This window comes from Varroa destructor, unplaced genomic scaffold (genome assembly GCF_002443255.2).
Source record: "Varroa destructor unplaced genomic scaffold, Vdes_3.0 BEIS01000003.1, whole genome shotgun sequence".
In the NCBI taxonomy this organism is placed as follows: domain Eukaryota; kingdom Metazoa; phylum Arthropoda; class Arachnida; order Mesostigmata; family Varroidae; genus Varroa; species Varroa destructor.
In genome coordinates this window covers 37,317,849-37,342,639 of record NW_019211456.1, presented here as the reverse complement: position 1 = coordinate 37,342,639, position 24,791 = coordinate 37,317,849, and the positions used below count along the sequence as shown (strand labels likewise).

Here is a 24,791-nt window from a genome sequence, read left to right as displayed (position 1 = left end):
GGTGTGTCTACTGCTGTAAGTGTCGACCACCAACACGGCAAAAACCGTTTGCCCAAATGTAGACAGTTATCGGAGCAAATTCTGCGATCAGTTCTATGTGTACCTACGACCTTAAAGCTTTCTGTTTTACTATGGAGCGTGTTTGTTTGTTCGAATCAGTCGTACATGGAGCCGATTACAGTCGACGTATGACTTAAATGAGTAAGTCAATCTTGTCATCGGTGGCGCGACGTCAAGCTGGCGTCACGCTGCCTGAGACAGAGTGGCTGCGATACATAAATTATGCAAGAGGTGTATTTGATTGTTTTACTCAGAAAATTGTCCGTCCCATGCTACCTGCCACTCCTGGCCACCAGCTCCGGCCGACGGAAAAGTATATATGATTGAAATTTCCTATATTCATGAGACATACGTTCGAATATTTCGAACATAAATATACTGAACGTTACGCTACGTTGCTTACAAAAACTATACCCTACTCAATTATTCTTGGTAAAGCGTTTTCTATTCGAAAGTGCTAAAAGTAATCGCTTCACAAATGCGTGTATTAGTACTTCAAGTCTTGCAGACGACCTAGCGCGACAGATCATTGCGAACCGCATAGAAGAACGAGCTACAAATAAACTGGAGGATCGCCATATAGACACGTCGCATAATAAGACTGCTGCTATCGCTGATCTCTTCCTGTATGCATTTGGAGATCCGTGTTGAGTAATTACCGCTCTACAGCCAATGTGTTAATCATATGGACGCTTTCTGTAACGTTCTTAAACGGAAATCACACACTGAGAACACAACTTATTTAATTTATATGATATTTTGTGATATATGGACGAGTTGATTGTGAACTACTCTAGGTAATTATTACGCTAATTCTAAGTAGATTCTATGTTTAAATTCGGTCGTAGCTTTTAAACACTAGGCACAGTAAATCGCAATGGAAAATACTGTTTATAAAATCTGCGTTTCTTTCGTCATGGTTCAATGACGCAATATTCTTTTGTCAACAAAGCTAAGTTGGCATGTGTTTCCATAGTATAAAAAATTTAGGAATAAGGGTTCGGCCTTTGCGGGGTCTACCAGTAGCGATCTGCGTAGATGTCTAACTACGTAATAGTTACAATTGGGATGATTACCGTTTCGTACTGATTATGTTAGTCATAAAAAGGTCAAATAATTGCGTTTATATGAAAAGGCTTGGAAGCATTTGTAGCTGATGGGCTGTGAGTTCTTGCTACGATATAGCTTTACTTTTTTATAAAAAAAGAAACACTCCTGCTGACTACTTCCGAGCCTCCGAGCTGGATACCTATGACGGAGCTCGAATAGGCTGAATGGTTACTGAATTATTCTTGTATAGACCGAAAATGTCCGTACGCATTTCGACGACAACAGCATTCTGGGTTGTTTACAGAGCTTTTGCTTCTCTGGGTCTGCGGGCCTATCGTCGACATTGGGACCTCACCATCAGGCAGTTATAAGCTGCAATACGTCTCCACTTATACGTACGTGATACAGTTTGTGACGTACAGCCTAAGTGGCAGTATTTGAGTAATGTATGAGTGGCATGTCCAGAGCGAAATAGAATGCAAGGTCATAAGGCACGAATCGGATATACACCACGTTTCAATTAATCAAAAAAAATTGCTTTCAAATCATAGCAAAAAAAAAATTTTAATAATATTTTAGCCAATTTTTGACACTTAGTTGCTAAAACATTATTCAACTAGGCTGTACTGTAATTTGTACGGACTAATATTTTTTAATGGCTATAACAATGCAACGCTGATAGACATTTGAGGCAAATAATAATTACTGTTATAATTAATTGTTGTACATCTGAACGGAAAACTGTATAGAGAGAAAAAAGAAATATAATTTTCTGGATGTTTCAAAGAAAATATGCTTCAACACGGTTTGATGCAATTTTTTTGCCTACTGATGGCAGCCTTAGCTGTACTAAATCGCTTCTGACGGAACGTACATGTTCTCAAAAACCCGTGACGTTTACATGAGAAATCCATTAGGCCACAAACGCGCAATGCTGTTGACGTGTAGCCGTTATGAGTGTTAATCATTGCCACCATTCGAACAAGGTCCTCAAGACATACCCTAAATAATTAGAGTTTTCACATGGTCCAGCTAAGCCCTAGTCGCCTCCGGCGGCTGGCCTCTTCCAGCATGAAACGAAACGCCCCGTCACGCAGGGCGTAGGTCAAAGCCTAATCTGTAGATGTATACCGCCGAGCTAGCTTAGCTTCGGGATTCAGCTGTCATTTGTTCAATCGTTCAAAGCCTTCGAATGTCACTAGATAGTTTTACTGTGCTAACGCAGACAACGGACAGATAAATTAGGTAATGTTTGGCATTTCTTAAAGTGTAAAAAGGCATATTTCTAGATATAGCCCAAGGTTCGAAGATTAGGGCCTAAAAAGGGCAAACTTTACAAGTTTATGATTTACAAAGCTGAGCCTCGACCGAATTGGATCGTATACGCGAAGTATAAGCTTATGCAATCGTTAAGTTTCGTTATCGACTTAAGTCATACTTGCTTTGTACTATGAGCAATAATGGCTGTCTGCATACACAACATGCTGTGTTGGTTCCGCAAACTTTGTTGACATTTTAAGCAAAATGATGCGTTTTTACATAAGAAACTTTTACTTTTTTCCAATTTAATATTTGTGTCATTCCCTTAGATACAAAGATGCTCTTATGCTCGACAGAAGGTTTGGCAGGTAGGTCAGTGTCTGATGGGCTTGTATTTGACATATATCTAAACTGATCACCCTAAAGTAGGAAAACTTTGGCCTGACATCGAACGTCTACGGACTATTGAAAAATGAAGGTCATATCGCTGCTATGCGAGCCTCATTGCACAATAGTCGGCGTAGCATTTACATCTTCCCGGCATGCCAATTTTGGGGTAATTAGTAACGTGATAAGCATTAGATGACAGATTATCGACCTGCTACAGCAGACTGAGTAAAGACGATGCGCGTTTCGCCTTCATGAACCGGTCATTGTGTCCTTTGATGCTTTGCTTGACTTACACCCATTCATCCGGTATCGATCTACTAGAATGTGTCAGTAACTTATTTCAGGAGAACTAAAGTTTGTTCGCATCTGCATCGGTTTAATTGTCCTTTATCGGGCTGACGTCTACTTATACCTGAAGGCTTTTCGGCCCCTGACGAGCTGGTACTCCTCTTGCGAGTTCGACTAGATAATATGTGAATGATCCTACTGAAAAAGTAACGGATGCTCCTAATAAATATGCCGTTCAGTAATGGAAAATTAAACTTTCGTAAAAATCTTTGTAAATAAGTAACTGTTCCGTTGGCTCAAACTTTGGTAGTTTATGAGTAGAGTCGTATCTTCAAATGATAGCCTTGAGGCAATGTAATAAATGTATATTTTCTTTATTCAGCCACAATTGGGTTTCGAGTCGAAATTTACGCGTTTTCGTCAGGGATACAAATTTCTCTACGTTACCAAAAATTTGCTTGTGAATTTGGACGCCGTTCCGGAATAGGGTGCTCTGCCAACAGCTTATAGCTAAAAATTAAATTACCTAGCCTCAACTATCATATGCATACGTATGCGCATTTTGTTTGAACCTCAAAATACATCTGTATCCTTCGAATTAGCGTGTGTACAATATTGGTAAGATATCGTAGATAGAAATCAATTTAGACGCGTAACATATTCATAATACAAAACATCTCGAAGACATCATAAACGAGACATTATCAGAATCCAAACTTGGCGGCAACAGTATTGTTATACGATATTCTGCCGCAGTAGCGATATGCTCGATTGGTTTTCCTTTACGCTGACCAATAACGGACGGCAATCGACTAATGTCCCACAAAAGCAGCCCAATTTTTTCTTCTTCTATGATCTAATAGCCGAAATTTTTGTGTTTTATACGTACGTACGTGCGTACTTCCCAACTGGCATAACTGTCTTCCCCCCATATTCGACCCTGGACGTGAGACCCGCCAGGGAACTTCACGCGAAGTTTGTCTACACAAGACATTTGTACTGCGCAGTACGTGTTGCAGCCACTCGCTCTCGCCTTGAAAGCCTTACATCGTTTGGCTATGGATATGTCTAGTATATGGATAGTCCCTAGTGGGTCCTGCGTAATCTTTGCGACGCTTTCAATTGACGCGTGGTACATACGTTTTTCCGCTAGCCTTACTACACTATTACATTGAGACTGTAACATTTTAACATCCCTCAAAACCGAAGCTGTGAAAGTAACCAGCGAGCGTTTAATAGCTAGGGCTACTAAGCTGAATGCAGAGAAAGCGGCTGCGATGACATCTAGCAGAAAAGCGTTCAGTACGCTGCGACGTTGACGACGCTATTATCTGCAAATGTTCTTTTCAGGAACATGGTCCCCGTTTTGATTCTACAGCGTGTTCCTGTTTGTCTCACATAAGCGATTCACAAGATGGCTACTGCAGCGGCAATGTGGGTTAATCTTGTATTTTAGACGACGAGTGGTAGAGTAGTAGCTGGAAAAACCAATTATTCCCGCTAAAAATTGAACACACAATATGTCTGTCGCTTTTGGCGTCACATTTACAGTTGAGCAACATGGTCGTTGCAAACTTTTAGGTTCGGACGATGAAGATGCGTATTTGTCAATTGAATAAATCAATAGCTTGCACCATTTCCTGTTGGGATTGATCATGTTCCATACGTTCGCCTCGGCATTACACACACTACTGCCAGTATTAACGTTTAGCAGTAAATCCTTTCTCCATCTAGCAGACCGTATTCCCCCGACAGTGCCTGCTCCCCCGCTAAGTCCTAAACTAGTCAGCTTAAAATGAACGAATAATTATTAATATATTTGAATACATATTTCATAATGCCCGACCCAATGGCTGATTTCTGACAATGCACTGCTAACTTCGGCAGAGATTTGGAGAGCTCTTTCTAATTCGCTGACACAAATAGGAAAACACCACTAAGTAATTTGTTATGAACCCCCTACATGTAGCTGCTATACAATACTCATATAATACATAGAGTTAGCTACTGCTTGCGTTAATGGTCATTTGTGATAGGGTAGGTGATTTTATTAGGCACAATCTAGCGATGTTGTTCTTTGTCAGTCACGCACCGCAACGTAATTCCGGCGACGATCCTTACCGAATTCTGAATTGCACAATTAGTTTTCTAATAGGATAATTTTAGCAGACGAACGAAGCAGTTCATTAAAATGGTACGTATTCTCAAGAGCTACGTAGTTTATTACAAAAATATCATAGATCATTGTAGCATCCTTTTTCTGTGTTTATCATAAAAATGCAACATTGCTGGAAGGGCACGTAAATGGTCGAATCGAAGTGATGTTCAGTCTAATAACGCCACAAACTTCGAGAGGTAAGTTACGAACAAAAGTATTAGAGAGCTTAATTTTAGAAATTTGTAGTTATTTTGTATATTTTAGAACTCGAAAAATATTATGACACTAGCAATCGGTACGTATACACTTCCAACTATATAACTGAATGTATTATGCATTTTTTGTCATATGCTTCAGAGAACTACTTCAGAGAGAAATTTATCTGAACACAGATGATCTACAATAAGAACGCCGTGTCATAGCGATATTGGTGTATGTCATTCTGGGCTCAAAGCAAGAAGAAGGTGACGATAAAAATGCATTCAAAATATCATTCGTTCGACAATCGATAATGGCAGCAGCGACCGTTCCGTTTACCCGGAGATCTTCCAGGAAGGGAGGCCTTTTTTAGAACGTTTAAGGTTCGCCACGGAAAAGTTATTGAGCTTTAATGTGTTCGCAGTAGTCAGGTGAGATCTTTCTACTAGTCATTGCCGGACAGTCCTTGTTCGGACGCACTGCATTCAGATCGAATGATCGAGCTTCCTCATACGTTCAGAGGTACGCGTTTTTCTAGATAGAACCAATACGTCGAGCGGATCAAGCTAACTTTCAACCCATTGCAACTATGCTCTTCCGCACAAAAAATCCCGCCTGGTTTATCTTCTATAATTTTTCGTTTCAAGTCAAACGACGCAAATCACTATTACAATATGAAATAATTATCTCGACAAGATGATAAAGGCGCAAAAATTATCCATGTACGTCAAAATAATAGATAACATTAGCTATTATCAAATGTTTTAGCGCTGAACGAACCTCGACCGAAATTGAACACTTCCTTTTTTGCCTGAAGTCAATGTCATTGTCAACTGTGATGCAGTGTCCTCAGAAGTTCAAGAAAGATTTCCATGGGGCAATCCGTAAAGCCCTCAGTAAAGTTTAAAAGAAAATGTCTTTGAAATTTATCAAAATAGCTTGAAAAGTCATTGTTAGATCGAGAAATTAACAACCGCCTTAGACAGGAGAATATCCGTTACCGATTACGTGGTTTGGATAAGTTTCAGCGGCTAGTTTTTTTCATCTTTCGGCATTTCTTGAACTTCAGGCCCGTGTTGCCACTGAACTCTCGGGGCTTTTAGTCTCCCATCAATGCAATGTTGTTTGTATGTAGCCTGTTTGATCGACGCTTCAACAGGTTTACATCTATCAATATCACTTGACACATGGATATTATTGAAGAGTTATCTTCAAACAAACGAAAGAATATTTTCAGAGAGACTAGCTAATAGCTGAGGTCTCGAACTGAAGCCCTGATCACGGTGGATAGTAATCATATTGAATAAATATGAGCCCCAGAGATTAAATTCCTAGCGCATATGAGAAACTACATTGAAACCATTATTGCTATTTCAATACGACCTCAGAAATTAAGAATAAGAGGAAGTCTCCATTTAGATGCACTATCCTATATAAATATCTAACAACAAATTTACGGGGTCCTACGTTTGTCGTCACGAAGTATCTTCGTAATGTTGATAGCTAGATAAATCGATCCATGAGGCTGTGATTTATAGAAGAGACGATAACATCCAGCAGCACGGAGCAACAGATCACTAATCTAATCTCTAGACAAATGGTGCTACTAAACAATGTAATTTACCGCACTGTTCTATTAAACTGAAGTCCACTGAAAAGTACTAAAGTGTCACATGAAAATCTGACAAATATGCAGCATTTCGAGCGAAAAATACACTGTGTGACAAATATCTAATTATTAATATTGATACTAGTTTAAATCAGTTTAAGCTTCGTTGCGGATCTTACAATGAATAAATGTATCGCAAACTTCAAGTAACTGATTGAAATAGTTAAAGGTCTCAATTATGTAGTATTTGTGGCATTAACGACCTGAGCAAAACTTAAGGGTTATGCAGCGATTATCTTTATCATCGAACATTGTTAAGTTCAAGACCAGCACTCCACTAATTACTCAAAATGTCAGCCATACTGAATTTTTCTCAGTAGCTTTTTCCTCGACCTTTAACGGTAACGTAACCGTCGTCTCTTTTGCTGCATTTTATAGGAGCCTACTTGCATTCCCCACGCCCCGACCGCATGGCTTGATATAATCGAAAGTTCCTATGCTGTTTCACTTCAGGCAGTTATGCTGATCTAGCACTTTGAAGTACCAACTTCAGTGCGCGACTACGAGACAACCACCGATAATGGCAAACATAGATTTGTTGTAGGCGACTTATCGGATTTTCTCTTCGGCAAAAAAATCGCTATAAACAGGAAAATATTGTTTAACGCATTACGTTAAAAATCTGTTATTATTGGCATTACATACGTTCAAGTCTTGGCTTTTCAGTAAGATCCACGCACGTCGTAATTCGCTGACGGTTCGTTCCTATCGATAATGTGTACTCTCTTTTTTTTTTCTCCTATGATTTATTCTATCAGCGACAACTTCTCTGACAGCTGGTATCACTGAGCCGAACATCGAAAAAAGCCTCCATGGTGGCAAAGCACAGGGACAAGCAGCTTCTCCATCTCGCGCAGCAGTATTCATATATATAGAAGTTAGACAAACAATTTCCTATCTTTTCCATAAATTCACGCATACGAAACTAGTAGGTATCGATCACAGAACAACGCCATTCTGAGCTTATGGCAGACATAGTCATAATGTCTGATGCGTGAAAACGAACTCTTCAAGACTACCAGTTGCATGCGGTTCGAGTGGCAATTGTATGCCGCTTTATCAATTGTCCTTTGCATGCTCACGCGAAACACGCAACCGGAAACGGATTTACACGTACCCGTGCATAGTGCATTTAGATTATGCACGGGAGTGGGGGAAGGCATTACTGTCGATCGATAGAAGCTAACTGGGTGAAGGGTGAGGCAGCCGCTCCCAAAGGGGCACACATGAATGACAGCTGCAAGGTAATCGAAAAAAAGATGCTGGAAAAATTCTGCTTTAATTTGTACGAGCAAGTCAGTTCTACCGGATAACCTACGGTTGAAGACAGTGCTAGCTTGCCATGAACAACGTGTATAACGCAGCAGCCCACGTTTATTTTGCCTTATAAAGTAAAAGACGTTCATGAAAACGATATATGTTTTTATTGAAAGCGGGATGTAAGACAGACTAAAAGTAAAAAATTAACCGCTTGCATATGATTGACCCCACAAAGCGTCCACCCCTCAGGTGCAAGTTGTGTGCGTGGACGAGATAATGTGGCTTTTAATGACAGCTAAGTGCTTGATCCTGGTATATTCAATTATGTAGAGAGCAGCAATGATGAGACGATAGCTCATTCAATATCGATATTTTGACTATGCATGAATTTTTCAAACTCTTCAATGTGTACAGCATGCGCGTCATTCTGCACGTCATATGATTGTGCAGCACAATGCGTAAAAACTATATAACCGAACCCCTACAGATGGCTGAGATAGAAAATAGTTTACTGTAAAATAAAGTAAATTGAAGGATGGCCTTTTGGATGGCCTCCCATCCAACAGGGTCTAGTTTTAGGCGCATTTTATTGGTAATACGTAGTTACCCCTATACCTGGTGGCACACTAACGGAAAAATTTTGTGCATAATGGCTCTTCGAAGGGAGAACGCTCATCGCCACTATCCTAAGACATTTAATATTCCAATACTACTATACAACACTATAATAAGACATTCGATTATCACAGAAAAAATTGATTACTTTGGCCTTACAGTTTCTCCAATGGAGAAGGCGTTACGTACGCAGTTATCGTAACACGGATTGCTCATTGAATCCCGAAAAACCAGCGTACGACTGCAGTAAGCCTTATCCACGCAGGTGTCGTTATCGTAACGTTCGTTTTCGGTGAACTTGCTGCTTGCAGTTGGGGTTGGCCTTCGATATTCTGCTCGTTTGATACATTCACTATAATTTGATTCATAGTGTAGACTATGTTTACGTCTGACAAGCCTGAGGAACACTTTCCGGTTTCGCAAAAAGAGCTTGACCTGATTCTGGATGACCTAGGAGATTAGAGACCCACACATGGCACGGTGATGCCGTGGAAAAGCATTTTGCTCTCACCTCCTGCATGGCTCTCCCGCATAGCTTTGCTGAAAACGTTATGGCTACAATTTATAATTTTTAAGTAACAATTATGCCAACCTACCTTGCTACTATACTGAACTTCAATGCCAAGAGTAATGGATTCTATTTGGCGCTGATGTGCATCGGTGCCATAATTGCAGGAACTGCAGAGAAGCCCTGTCACTGTTCTCTTCCATAGAAAACGATGGCTTAGTGTGACAGGAGTTTATAAATTGTTTAGTGGAACTGCCCTGTTTATTCCGTCGATTATCGTATGCACGCTGGTCGAAGCTGTCGGATGCAATGGCATGCTCAGTTTACTTCTGTTCGTGATCGCCGGGGCTACACGTGGGATATTAGAGCTTGGCTGCTATGCCATTCTCATTGATATGGCGCCAGACTTCGCCCGTACCGGGTTTGGTATTAGAATTAGCTGGGCCAGCTCTTGTGGCATCCTCTTCTCGTACGTCTGGGGTGTGCCTACCCAGAATCACAATTCAACAACTATTTGTAGCCACAATTTTTATACAACCGGAGCCATCGACATATCTTGCGGTATATTTTGCCAGTGTCGTGTTCTTGCGAAGTGCCGAAGGGTCTTTTAAGGAAAAGCGATAACAATCCTTCCGGCGGCTACAGTCAAGTATATCCTGATCAGGACGACAAACATGACATGAGAAACAATACCGTTTGCGGAGCATTAACCTTCCTATTCATAAATCAGCCACTTAAACTACGTTAACACAGCAAGCTTGGCGCGTTGAGAAACAAGCAAGTTATCAAAAGCAGCTGGTATATACGCATTGCAAACCCTCAGAACGATTATTTTCTAGACCAATAGATATAGATATATACACACTGAGCCAATAAAAGAGGGATTACGAGTTAGAATGGGCATATCGCATGGTTGAGCATTCACCTTGTTTATGCCAAAAAAAAGTAGGACATAGAAACTTGGCGTGAATTCCGCCAAATTAATAACCTCTGCTAGGACTAGACCGTTATAGGTCCCGTGTATTGATTACATTGGTGATGCTACATATGCTTGTGTTGAGACAAATCGATTTCGCTCCACACATCCGAATTACCTGGAATTGACTATATCAATCGTATGTTTTCGTTAGATTGTACTCCTTTTTTTTTCTGTCGTACATTTATGCCTAATCATCTACAGGAGGAACAGGCAAGTCGTCTCTCTTTTAATGCGCAAAATCTAGATTCATATATTATCGAGGAGGCAGGCGGAACCCGCCGAAGGTGTTTACACGGTGTAGTAAAGCAACACCTTCAACGGCTTATTGCGTAAGAGTCAGCAAGTTGTACTCTTTTTCTGCTAAATCTGAGAGCTTTCTCTCTCAGGTAAAGTCTCCGTGGTCATTGCACAGGAAGCTAAGGCCACACAAACGATGCGTCAGAAGCATGGAGTTTTCTCTGCGATATCTCCTTGCCAATTAGTTCACTGATACTCGTCGACTCATCCTTGGCCGAAGGACAATGCTGCCAGGAGTGTCTTGCCCGTTGGACATCGTCTTATCGCACGCTCGTTCGCTACGGCGTCAGGGTGCGCCGTTCTCACGCTCTACGGATTCCGTGGTTTCACGTTGTGTCAGTATTTCGTTGCTGCAGAACGTTCAACCTTTGTACTTGGGTCATGTCTGCTTGTCCAGCATAGCTGCATTGAATTGTGGCGCCCTACAAACTGTGCGTTCTTGTGCTCTGAGAACTCAAGAGAAGTGCCAGTAAAATGTTGATCGACAGCAAAGAATAACGATGCCCTAAAGTGAAGTGTGTATGAGACCTCTTTGAAAGGTTAAACCCGATTAGACTGCATTAGGTTTAGGTTAGAGTGTCACTAAATGCCAACAACATATAAGGGATGCTGTAACCAAAACCACTGTGAACAGATTATTATCAGTATCAGCTTAAAGCAAAAACAGTCTCTAACGGCAGATTTTCAAGAAAGTTGAGTTTTAGCTAAAATATCCATTTCACGGACGCACTTCATAGACAAGGTGGTCTTATGTGTAGAACGGCAGTTCGCAATCAGATATTAAAACAGTATATTGATACAAGTTGAGTTCTAACCTTAAAGGCATAGAGATCTCAGGTGGCAAAAATTCTACCAGTAAACGAATGAGCAAGAGATAAAAACCTAACTGACAAATGTTATACAATATCTTTCGCTTAGCATTGATATGAACAAGCCCGCTTTCCCGATTACGTTAATAAGATTCTCTGTTCTAAGCAAACGAATTGCTGGCCAAGTCAGTCAGAGCGATGTGGACAAAAAGGATCAAATGGGAATTGGAAAAAAGTTATAAGGTTGTTCATATACTGGAACTTGTAATAGCAACTGTTCTTATATTATTATACCTATACCACTTTAGAACATTATTCGTTGTTGTAAAGGATCAAGCACATGTGATACGAAAACTAACTCACTTTTTTCAAATATGGATTACCTGGATGGGACTTGTGATCTATGACTGCCGTCAAACCTAGCAGTGTTTTCCTAATCTAGTCTTTTATGATCGAAGGTCTTACTAACTAAAGCTACTAGAGAGTTGGTAAATTTACGTTATTTCGACTATGTATCAGTGAATGCCATGCAATGAAGTACTCAAGCTTTGATCATCCTTCGGGCCGGTCAGTACGATGTTATGATGATCTTTTAAAGCCGATGGCCTAGAAGTGCCGTACTTCGTTATGTAAGCTGAGCAAAATTGTTGTTGTGATTGAAGTCGACAAAGTGTATTCGTTTATGGGAAGTCACGCCGTATTTTATATGCAAGTATTGATTACAGCACGAGGTCACGTTTGTAGGTTAGGCTGAAATGATGATCTCTGCTGATCACCAGTTCTGCTTGATAGATCGGAGGCTTTTTCGAAAGCGGAAATCTCGATTATGTGTATTACTGGTCTGAACCTTTTTGACGCGTTGACAAAAAAATCTGCCTCGCCAAAAAGCGCAGTGGATCTCTGAAAGAAGCTTAATATATAAAGGAAATCGACTAAACCTGTCTTAAATCGAGGCAATGTTTTCTGAATGGTCGATCGAAGGATTTCAACAGTCACTGTTCGGTTGTACGATGTACACGGTGAACGCGAGTGAATTTTAATTGGCAGTTCTTCCTGTGGTCCACAACTGGGTTATTTTATACCAGACACAAAAATGAGAAACTGAAGACCGTAAATGGAATATATAGACTATTCGGATAAGATGCAACTCTATGGAGAACCGTCTAACATTTGACATTTCCAAATGAAAGTCGCCAAGAAATTTTTCGCTCCTCTCAGGCCATACACGCTTAGATGGCGATAGGTAGGTGTAATATAAAGGCAAAAGGGGGAGAATGAGTCGTAAAAATAACATGGCGTATATTTTTCAAAATCCCGCCAAGACTTTACGACGTTAACCTGAGACCATTTGAATATCTTTAGTCTTCAGGTTTTCTTTTTGAAATACAAGTTTTTATTTGCAGATAAATTTGTAGAAATCAAGGATTAAAAACACTCAGCAAGAAGTCATTTTTGAGCAGTCACCGTTAGTTTCTATACGGCAGAGTCAAGTTATTTCTCGACAATTTTCATATCCGGACTAGGTTCTACGTGATACCGAATATCTATCCAACCATTATTACTGTATTTAGTTTCCGCTAGCAGCCTGCGATTTAAAAACAAAGCGATATGTACATCAGCGAATAATTTTAGATACTGGTGTTTCTCATATTTTCCCTCTGATATCTTTACACAGTTTCGGTTCTGTGTGTATGGATGCGTAGCAAAAAGTCAGCAGCCCTACACCAAATCCGTAACATTGCATAAATAGGTTACGTCCTTAAGTGGTAGACGCGAGAAACCAGCTAACAGCATAGCGCCCCAATTCAACTATCACGCTGATGTTACAATTGCGATCACCGTTACTCTAATTCCTTTTGGATCTGCCGCAATAGAGAAATGAGCTCGTAGCTATACACAGGTTGCAGCTGTGATGATGGTAATCTCTACTGAGCGTGATGCAGTTGTTATCGTTGATGACTGCGGTGTTAATGTCGGCAGCGATAGTGTTTGGCTCGGAGGAGCTGTTTCATGTAGTACACTCAGTTGGTTTAATAGTTCATTGTTAGAATGAAGTATCGATGAAGGCAATGGTGACACTTCCGCAACGAGTAGTACAGAGAGTAGAAACCCAAGTGGAAAGCACGATGGAGCAACATCCGAAGGCATCAACCGAAATCACGTACCGCCAATGGAAAACGATGTCCCGTAGAGACTTCGCAGATGACAACGACGGCGGCGATGTCACCTCACGACAAAGTGGTGCGAATAGGCCAATGTTCCTCCTGAAAGGCTACTCTTTTTCCATGGCCGAGTTGGCTGCCTCAGTAGCCGTAAGAAGTAGAGTACGGCGATTTTCTTTGCCACACCCCGTATAAAGGGGTCCCATGACACTTGCTCCCGCCCTTTTGCCCTTGGCCTCTTCGACTGTCGCAAGGCTCGCGTACGACAGCAACGCTTGCTTGATTGGACTCGTAGCCGTGAAGCAACGGCTGTGACCCTTGCCAGGAAACTCAACATCCAGGAGAAACGCACAGAGGGATCTAGCGGTCCGACTATCACTGAGAGCAAAGATGACTGTGCTGCAGTGCTACACGAATGACGCGTAATTTATACAGCAGGCAGCCCTACGAATCGAGTCGGTGGCGTCGACTGGCGGTGCTTCCGCTGGTGTTCTTACCGGCTAGGTGTGCGACCTGCCGCTTCAGTGGTTGGCGTCAGTGACGCTTTTGGCCCAATGGGTGACACATCTGGTTTGGTCGCCTGCTTGACTCGTCGAATACACGATTGGTCGACATCCTGCTTCGTCTTCCTCTCCTCTTCTCTCCTTCTTTGCGAACGCCCACGAAAGCCACCGCATGGATGGCGACAGTGACCTGCCGCTACCAACATTTCTCTTCCACATACACACACACACCCACCGTCTCTACTACCCCGAGCTTGAAGTGACGGGGCCGGCAATACGTGGCTCTGTCCTGCATTTAATCCTAGCCGAACAGCCACTGAGGTTAAGGAGCGTTGGAGTCTCCGAGATGGCTGTTGTGGAAAGCAGCAAAAATGCAATTATAATTAGCTTCTCGCGAGCCTTTTTTCTGTCGATACTTTTGCCATTGCTGTAAGAGGGAAAACCTGCCCCGGGCCCAGCCGGTTGCTGGCAGCTGCTTAGTTTGTACTATGCGGTGCAACCACGTACGAGTTGACTGAGTGTAGTAGAAGGTGGCAGTTTACGATCTACGAGATCAGGAGTTAGGACATATTGATTCATCTCATTGATTAGAATCAATGTAGAGTCTAAAAGTACGCTGGCATACTGGTAGGGAAAAGAAAGTCCGTATGGAGGCGTCGTGTAGCGCGACGATATCCCAGCCAGCTGATACCTTCTTGAAGGCAATGGTTATAGCGAGGCAACAGCGGTGGCCATAACTCTGAACGGTACTGGCAATCGAAGTTGGTTGTCGTTGTCAGGTAAGAGAAAGAATAGAGCGCCTTTCTAACATAGGAGCGGCTTTTATTTACTTTTTAACAAAATAGAAAGCGATGAAAGAATATTGTAACATTGCCGCTTGCCATGACGCCCGTCAAGTTTTCAGTGGATTCTGACGATTTATTTTGTAATCGTTTTGGTCTGAGTCAACCTTGCATCGAATCATCAAAACGTCAATAGCTAGTCTAATCAGACGTTAATGTTAGTTTATAAATAAAGTATTACTTCGCTGATCTCCCATGCGCTGGTAGGCAAAAACGTCTTTAGATAATATTACTTTCGAGTGATAATTCAGTCGTTTCCAACTTCCTCATTCGTGACCCCTATAGAACTATTATGTAATCGGTAAACCTTGTTGCAGTTATGTGCAATATAATTGCAAATACGTTAATTGTGCTTCTCTAAACTTCCAATAATTACTAACAAAACAGACTACTGCTGTTACTATATTCTTAAAAATCGGAAACTTGGTTATCATAAAATATAATAAGACAATTAATAATCATCGACAATAGGTTTCCCAATAAACAAACGATTCCTTTATAAACTTTTAAAAATCCCTTTATTACCTTCCCCCCGTTCTTCATTTCTCAACAAACCTTCTTGTTGTACTATCTGAAGTATTACGAAATTGATGGGTAGATTGTGTCCTTTCCACTATATCATCTCGCCTGAAATCTTCCTTCGACTTACTACTATACTGTCGAAAAAAAAGAGAGCAACCCCACGGCTCGTGTCGGCCTCGTGCTGCCTCCATCCGACACTTTATTCTCCTTTTTCTCTGTATTCACCGTTCTCGTCTTACCCTTGTATTTGTGCATTTACAGGGGGCTGGGGGGGGGGGGGGGGTCGTTCCAACTGTGCTCGTGGAAGACAACACTGGCCGCCATCCGCGATGTGAGCCTCTGATGTTTATCGTATAGACAGTTTTTTGCTATGACACGAGCGAGCATCTCGAACGATCCACGTCCATCCCCCAACAGGAGTCATCAGTGACGCGGAGCATCGGAAACATCTTTCTTGGTGCACTGCACAATAATTCTACCGTCGAAGCAGCTGGCCATCTTCGCTTCAGCCACGCTTCAGTTTGGAGATCGCGAGGTTTTCCCTCTGCGATCCCCTAGTACGCCGCCATCTTTCCCTTAGCTAGTGGCTCGCCCCACAAACTACCGGTAATATCCCTAGGAGACATATATCGTACATCACGTGTCTCCTATGAAATCCGCCCGTTCATTCGCAGCACCCCACCGACACAAGGCGTATTGTTGTGACATCGAAACTACAATGTGTTTTGCAGGCCCCTTCTAGCTTTGAATGTTCTGCCAAATTGTTGTAATTGTGTTACCGGTAACCTTTACACGTTTTTTACGCGACGGATTCATACAATTACTGCACCATCATTGAATGGTGCAGTAATTATCAATAATACTGAGGGGTATTTTATTGCATTTGTCACCGTGAAACAATTGTTACCGAGAAGACCCTTTTCACACAACCGAAATGTCTAACGTGAACTAAACAGATTTCGTGGATCTATAGATTAAACCGCATCAAATTTGATCCATACAGACACAACGTCACTGGGAAAAAGGCTGAAGTCTAGCTTCACAGTATAGGACAATTCAAAGAAAAATAAACTCCTTCATTATAACTATTTAGGTAAGCATGACACCATGCTATGCTTATTCCCTAAGTCACCATGTTATTTAGGCGGCAACTTTTTCAGCATTCACTTCGTCACTACCAAGCCATATTGGCTTGTCTGTAGCCAAGTTTTACTAGTCTATCTACTATTAGATTGTCTAGATTTGCGAGGGAGCGCCTTCGGGGTGTGACAACCGCTTTCACGATGGCTGTCTGTTACATCACTTCTTGAAGAAACAGCGACTTTTTTTCCACTTCTTCATCGTTTTCATCCTTTTTTTAACGCATGGACAGACGGCGTGCGTCAGCAGCCACCGGTGGCGGCGGCGGTAACAAACAACAAGGATACTAGCTACAACAAAAAGTCAACGCTGTCCTGCTTCATCGGAGCGCTCTGATGAGACAATTTTCGGAACTGCACCACGTGGCGCTTGTCGATATCGTCCAATAGTTATCACTCACGACGGCTAAGAGAAGCACAAAAGCAACGCATCGAGCCAAAGTGCACGAGTTCACGCTTTTCATTCAAGTGCAAATCTGGCCGACTTGACGAATCAGGTCGAGCACGCAAACCCTCATGCCCCCCCTTCCACTCTCCCGTCGCCGGGCAAACACTCAGGCCCACTACAGCCTAACACATACGCACGTAGACAGAGAGCAATAGTCAGTCAGTAAGCCTCATTGAGGGTAATGGGAAGGCCGCTTTTGCTGATGCATCGTCTTTCGTCTCTATGAAAAGACCCCTGCAGAAAACTCGTCAGCAAGCGATAACTGCAACGCTAACGATAAGAAGCAGTGATCGATGAGGTCGATGAATCTGGCTGATATGTGACCTGCGGGCAATCCCAACAAGCTGGAGACGCAATGGGCTGGAATAATTGGGCTCGATATCTGGGTGACGACTGGCTGCCCAGCAGCCTTCATTCGAACGAGGCATCGCCATTCGGTTAAGTCAACAAAGCTGTGATGCTGTAACGGCAGATAGGGTTGCAACGAGCTTGGTGTTAGGGAGATTAAATCAACAGGACGATCTGAATTCTCTGGATTTTAATAACAAGGAAATGTCGTGTGATAAATGCGGAAGTATTGTTCGGAGAGACAGCCGTTTTGATATTTCTTTACCCGCCGATGTTATAATTTTATTTCACTCGGTTTCGGGGCTGGGCAAAAACACGTGTCTTAATTATCAGTGGCGATACATTAAAGATCGCATCTGTCCTGTAGTGAGGCCGTCTCAAACGAAAACACGTTTTAATAAGGTATCCCTTTAAAATGCTCCAATGGTTAAGGATTTCCGTAACCGACGACGCATGATCTGAACCATAGAAGCTAAGCTTGGTAGAAGTCGATTTTTCGTCCCAGTTTGCATACAGACGATTTCCGCGCCGTTTTATAATGCTCGATATAAAGCTCGATCAATAACACAGGCAGTAACAGAGGCAAAATGCACTAGTCAAAATCTCTCCAAGAGACTTCAGTATGTTAACGTTGTTTTCATTTGGTAGACATACAATGAGATACATTCCTATTACAGCTGAAAGACAATCCGGCTAGCCTGGACTGACGCCTGTATCAGGCCCATAGTATTGACTCTGAAAGGCTTTGTGACAGACAAAGATGCATGAAACACGTCAAGTCGTACACGATAACAGAAAACAGCCTTATCGCCAGGCAATATTAATTATACACATGGTCATCCACGGATAAAAGCATTACATGCTTCGTGCCATCGAAGAGCCACTACGAAAGTCCATTTCAAATGCAGAATAGACGATCTTCTACAAGTTGTCCTTGTATAGATAGCTGTCTGATCATTTCCACCGTACATTGATATTATGGTTATTTGTGTTGCAGAAACATACCCCTACATGTGATTGAAACTATTTATATATCGGTGTAGCCTATTTAAAGTAGCTAATAAGAGATGTCCGCACCGAGCTATTTGGTCTCGCAATGTGCGTGCTAGCTTTCCTCCACTTATCATTCTGCCTGTTCCTGCCCTTTGCTCGAATAAACAAATTTAATTGTTTTTAAAACGTGCTATAGTAGTAATAACAATACACTTTTCTTATACGAACCGTGGAAACAATAAGCTCTAAATCACATCGGTTAAAAATAAGCAAGCGATGCTGGGGTGCTCCTCAGGTAAATCACTTTGCGGCTAGCAAACCTCATTTATTACCTATCATCGAAATTGCAGGTTCGAAACCAAACGTTACCATAGACCGCTAAAAACATAGCCTTTACCCATTACTCTTACAACGGTTAAGCAAATACGATAACATGAGCTTTCGATCTGTCGTTTACTTTCGGGATTTGTGTGCTTTATAAAATAATGGTGAGCCGCGAAAAGTCATCTCAGACAGCTTCTTTTTTTAATTCAATGCGTGTTTATCAAATACTAGAGGTTCTATGAAAAGAAAAAAGAATATCCTGTAAAAGCAATGTCTAAAAGCAACAGACGTAGCCCGAAATCCCATTGTGAGTTTGTGAAACGACGGTTAACCCATATTTAATCATTTTAAAGTTTAATAATGCCCTTATATCAACGCGCTGCATTCATAAAATGTATGTTTGCAGAATTCTAAATCTCTTGTTTGTACTGATGCTAATGTAAGTATGCATGAAATAATTAATATACGATATATAAAGTATAAATATGTAGACGAGATAGAGTTCTTGGTTCTCTTATACCTTCATCGGCTATGAGGCCTCACGCTAGTAACTCTTCTTTTCCAGACCTCGCATTTACGAAGCCTCAGGATTATTAACTCATACCTAAATCTCGCTCGAGCGGCAAAAAAGAACATTGAAGTGTACATATATATCTATATATATATATATATATATATATATATATATATATATATATATGTGTGTGTGTGTGTGTGTGTAAGTGTATGTAATAGTAACGCCTGCATCTTCTTATCTCGCTCCATCTTTTTCTACTCCATCAGCTATGTGGAAGTGATGCGCCTTGCGGTCGTCAGCGACATTCAGCTACTGCTTGTACGGCAGCTCCTGTGGCTGAAGCGTCCGCCCAGCTTTCACTAGCCCAGTGAGTTCAAATCGCCGTGGGCTGCGTATGACAGGCGAGTCGGGAACCCGCGTTAGGCTGCCCGTGTGGTCGATGTGGATCGTCCCTTTCTCATAAAACATTGCTGCCAAGACGGAGGATGGACCAAAAATCACGCCCTCTGCAAAGACAGACGAAGCCGTCCTACCATAGATCGGCCAAAGAGTGCGGTGTCCTCATACCACAGCGGCCAGCTCTGTTTCTATCGCAAGTTCGAGCAAGCTAGAGATGAATCTCACCAGTAGGCCGCGAGTCTTTATAATATAAACGGTTCAAGTTAGGCTTTGCTCGCCTTGAGTCTTGAAAAAACCAGCAGGCGGACGGGCGGTCGGTCGGGGGGCGGCGGCGGCGGGTCTTCGTTTCTAAAGCACGAAAAACGAAGGCTGGCAGAAGCATAGTGTACAAGATCTAAAAGCCATCTTGATTGAAGTGACAGAGAATCCAACTGATGGATTGATGTTATTTTTTTGCGTTCTATCTCTCACTACCATTACTACGATATATTTCGTATATAGTCCCATCTCTTGCCTTATCATGCTGTAATATTGAAACGCTCTGGTCAAAAACAATGAAGAAAAAAAAGCTGCTTCGACCGCAAACCACACGAAAATAAGTGTTTTTACTTTAGCTTGAATTTCCAGAAAGTGTCATGAATGCGAAATAATCAAATTTTCACTGACGCCATGTCACAGTGCAAAAGAGAGAGAGAGAGAGAGAGAGAGAGATACATGTGATATGAGAGTTGACACTGCGCGGAATCAAATATATAATAACTTGTTTCATGTTCTCTATCTATCAGCCTAACTATCCTAAAAGGCTCTGCTAGCGAAGTTAGAATCTAAACAGAAACATTAGGGCCTTGCCGTTTGGAAATGTCTGTATTACCGTTCAACTTACATGTATGCTTACTAGCCGCGGATCAGGCCGATTGCGATATTAGGATAAGGGTGCAAATGAAATACCTTACTTGTTTTTTTGTAACTAGAACCTTCTTGGTTTGTTTTTTCATTAGGTCTTTAATCTTCCATCAGTCTTAGTTATTGATATCGCTCATTAAATATTATGATATATTAGGTGACTACCTATCAACTATAGCATATGTAGTCCATACCTGTACTGAGACTAATTTTTTGCCATATTACGTTTGTAAACAGCCTATAGTTACCGTTTTCAACCTGTTTGAATCAGCCTAAAACCAATGTATTGAGTATCTAAATCTATGTGCAAGCGACCACAAATGAGAACTTCACAGGGTTGGCTCTTATTAATTTAATTAAAATACTTTGTTTAACATTTGTAATTTGAATAGGTAATACCATTGCGCTCCCACTAAAATATGCATAACTTATATCCTATGTTTTTATGTTTACTGAGATACTGTTGTTTATTTTTACGTGTTCCATTGAAAGACAAAGCCGTCACCTCCCTGAGTGAAAAATTAGAATAAAATCACATACTGTTACCCTTGACATATTATTAATCCTCCGGATATAGGGTAAACGGACGAATACAAGTAGACAAATATGGATTCGTTAATGAAACCGTAAGGTGTTTTGGTACAGCTATTGAATTCACGTGGACCGTTGCTTCGCGACAAACATTTTACCAAACGAAGATAGTGAACCTGAGATCCAATGTGTTCTAACCTGAGTGAGATCAAGAAAATGACTAGATAAGTTACTGCACTAGTTCTGGTACAGATCTCTATTTCTAGAGTTCTATGAAACATTACACGAATTTCTGGCCGATCAATGACGTGGTGCTGTTCACCCTCAATTGTACAACTATAATACAATCAGCAAGCACCAGACGTAAGGAATCATTTCGACAGTTAGTGTATACGTATCTGTAGGCGTATGTTCGACCGTTGCACCCCGCTTGAGCTTCAACAGAAAGGGTCCTTGCTAGCGCTACTATCTCCGAGGTGTAGCTTCTCAAGTCAACAGGAGTAGACTAGCTTCAGTGGGGTGAAGTCTGTCCTCTACCTTTTTTGTAGCTACGGCCGCCAGCCTCATTGCCACAGCCTCTTACAGGTTGTTCCCTTTCAGGAGTTCGCAGGCCGTGAAATTTATGGGAGAATGTCCTCCATCAACTGGAACACGATTGCGGTTCGGCGCAACATCTTCCTCACACCTAATATAGCTTCTAGGAGAGATAGTCCGTTCAAGATGACGTTGAAAAGCATGTACAATTTATCGTGTCTTCAACAAAGAAGACACGGGCCTCAAGGTAGCTTGACTGGTTGTTTTTTTTACAAGCAGATAAAGAAGTATCGAAAATCGTATTAATTATTTTATTGCATTGTCCATTTGTGGACAAACAAACTGCCGACTACCTAACGTACTCACTGCAGAATACTCTTTTGCTATCTGATATCCGCGGGCCTATCAGGTCTCTTCTGACATCTTTAAAATAACGAGATTTTTCCAATTTCATTTTTGACACTCGGCTATCGAGGGTAGCAAGCGACTAGCGTTCGGTCTTCATCTTCTCCATGGCCGGCTTCGGTAATGACATACATGGGATCACATACACACACAATTACACGCACGCCCATACACACCCACACACACACACACACCCACACACACACACACACCCACACACACACACACACACACACACACACACACACACACACACATACACATACACACGTACACAAACCGCCTGACAGACGCGGCAGCCAAATGCATCTTTCGGACGTACACGCTTACTTTCCACCAGATAGACAGATGCTCTTCAACAAACGCAGAAATTTTGATTGGACACTAGAAAAAGCGATATTTGCCGAAGCATTGCAGAAAATTAGCTGAAGTTTGACTAGCTCTGATTGCAAATACATACGTAAATGTCTAAGATTTTGGTCAGAAAATAACTCGGTACTTTCTCGCTTCGTCTTCTTGCTGCTGCTGCTGCTGCTGTATTTTTGATATTGGAATGAAAAACTTCTTTGAACTGCAACTCCACTCACTTCCATTGGGGATGATTTAAAAAATGCTTTAAAAAAAAAAATTAAAAATAAGTCTATCTTCTTTAATTAAAAATCTAGTTTTATTATCTTGACAACGCCACATGACCGACTTGATACTTCAACGCAATGGTATCGAATAGGTGAAGTAGCAGCAAGCTGTCCACGTATCTCAACGGTCAGATTTCGACGTTTCTACTAGAGAGAGCATCGTTAATCTGCGATAGGTTGTATAGAATTTAAAAGAGAACTCTGTGTGTACCTATAAGCTCAGGCAACTTGACTCTCTACCGCATTTGGCATTCTCTTCAATTTAAGTATTTCGTTACGTACTTGAATGACGTTTGTGTTTTTCGTAAGAGTCGATGTCCAGCCCTGACTACCAAGGAACTATTTTGTATTGAAATACGTTTTCTCCACTTACACAATTGCAACTTCTGGTCCCTTGAGCTGGGATTCCAGTAGCTCCCTGGTCCTCAACCGTCGCCCAACACAACTTGCTTCGTCCAATCGATCAGAACCATCCATAAAGTTAGCTCCGTGTCAACTGTTTCGGAACGATTCATAAACGAGGATCACGGGACGAGGACCGTTCGTAGGCCCAGCCAGTCGTATGTGAGTAGTGTGTCGATCATTTATTAAATTCTCAACGCCTCATCCGCGTGCGTCACCACTGGGGCTAGCTGTCTTTTCTTTCTTCCGATTTCCTCGTTCCGCCCTTTTTGCCACTCCAATCCCTTCCGTTCTGGCGTTCAACATCAGGGGGTTGTACTGCTACAGGCAAACCACTGCAATCTATGAACAGCAGCTTTGACAAATCGATACATCATATTTATATAATTAAAACGTTAACGAATACCATATAAGATATCGAGTAGGTGCGGGCCATAAAACAGTTGTCAACTAACTCAATCGTACGAATTTTTTTATCACCGTTTCATAAAATAAAAAATTTCAACGACAAGTAAAAAGCAGTCGACTATTACTAGATGAATATAAATCAGTTACATAGATCGTTATGTGAAGTGTCTACTATTGCATTTGCCAATCGAGGGTACATAGGTCCCCCGAAGTGACGACTGGACTTTCTCCAAAAAAACCTAAGTAACCTAGACAATGAGGCTAAACCTGTTGAATAGTATGTTTCGATTTAAGTGGTTCTATATAATGGAAGATCGACCTGTATATATGAAATTTGGACTACGAACAGTAAAGGTGATGAGGGAAATCATATTGGCTGGCATATGTTCGCGTTCGGTGTGTGTGTGGAATGCTGTATAAATTAATTATATATATATATATATATATATAGTTTTATAAAACGACCAGCACTTATTTAACTACTGTCCGCATAGTATTTTAATTTTTTCGTTTTTGTGCAGTGTCATGAATTATTTCGAAATGTTATCTATTTCGATAGTGCTAACACAGCAAATGGAGATGTTTTATCCGTTTGTAAGCTTTGGTACCTCTTAGTTTTATGATATAACCATTTAACCACCAGCTTTAATATAGCCTCAATTGTAAAAAAAATGGCGTTTCTGAGTCGACCTTAGGATATTATAGAAATATCATAGGTTTCCTAAGTGAACGTTTTTATCTTGTATATTATATATTTCCATATGATGTATTTCAATTCTTAGAAATGGCTCATCACACCGACACTGATCGAACGAAAAGTCTAGTTGCAGGTTCGTGATTCTCAGTTCATCCTTCCACCATACTAGGGTTAATAATATTAATAATAATCATAACCAGCTTATTTCGTTTGCAGGTTGGCAAATCCTAGACACGCACATACAGACCCAGGCGCATACACGTGCACAAACACATATACAAACCGCATGATCTACACAAGTTGCCCAGGACAGAAAACACTGGCCATTGGACATACTAGTAATGCGGTGATCGCATTAAGGCGTTCGAAGTGATTCGATGCGGTGCTCATCTTTCGTGGATCGGTAGCCCCTATAGTTTCACTTCGTTCGCAGCGGCCGGCCACTGCTAACCTCTTTGCTGGGAACCTCATTTCTCTTCACTCTGCCGCTTGCACCAACAAGGTGACCAATCATATTATCTAGTCCACACAGCTGAGT

General features: G+C 41.5%; 1 long non-coding RNA gene and 1 pseudogene across 2 annotated transcripts in view; one reads left to right on the top strand and one right to left on the bottom strand.

Moving 5' to 3' along the window:
• Positions 1–8,212: 8,212 nt before the first annotated feature.
• Positions 8,213–10,178, top strand: LOC111246549 (uncharacterized; annotated as a pseudogene). Its single transcript, XR_015323280.1, has 3 exons — positions 8,213–8,368; positions 8,900–8,975; positions 9,525–10,178. The product of XR_015323280.1 is annotated as an uncharacterized LOC111246549 (transcript).
• A 12,600-nt stretch (positions 10,179–22,778) lies between these two features.
• Positions 22,779–24,791, bottom strand: part of LOC147756903 (uncharacterized) — a 28,364-nt gene continuing 26,351 nt past the window's right edge. Inside the window, exon 3 of the long non-coding RNA XR_015324502.1 lies at positions 22,779–23,503. This is a non-coding gene — a long non-coding RNA (uncharacterized LOC147756903). The remainder of the gene's footprint in view (positions 23,504–24,791) is intronic.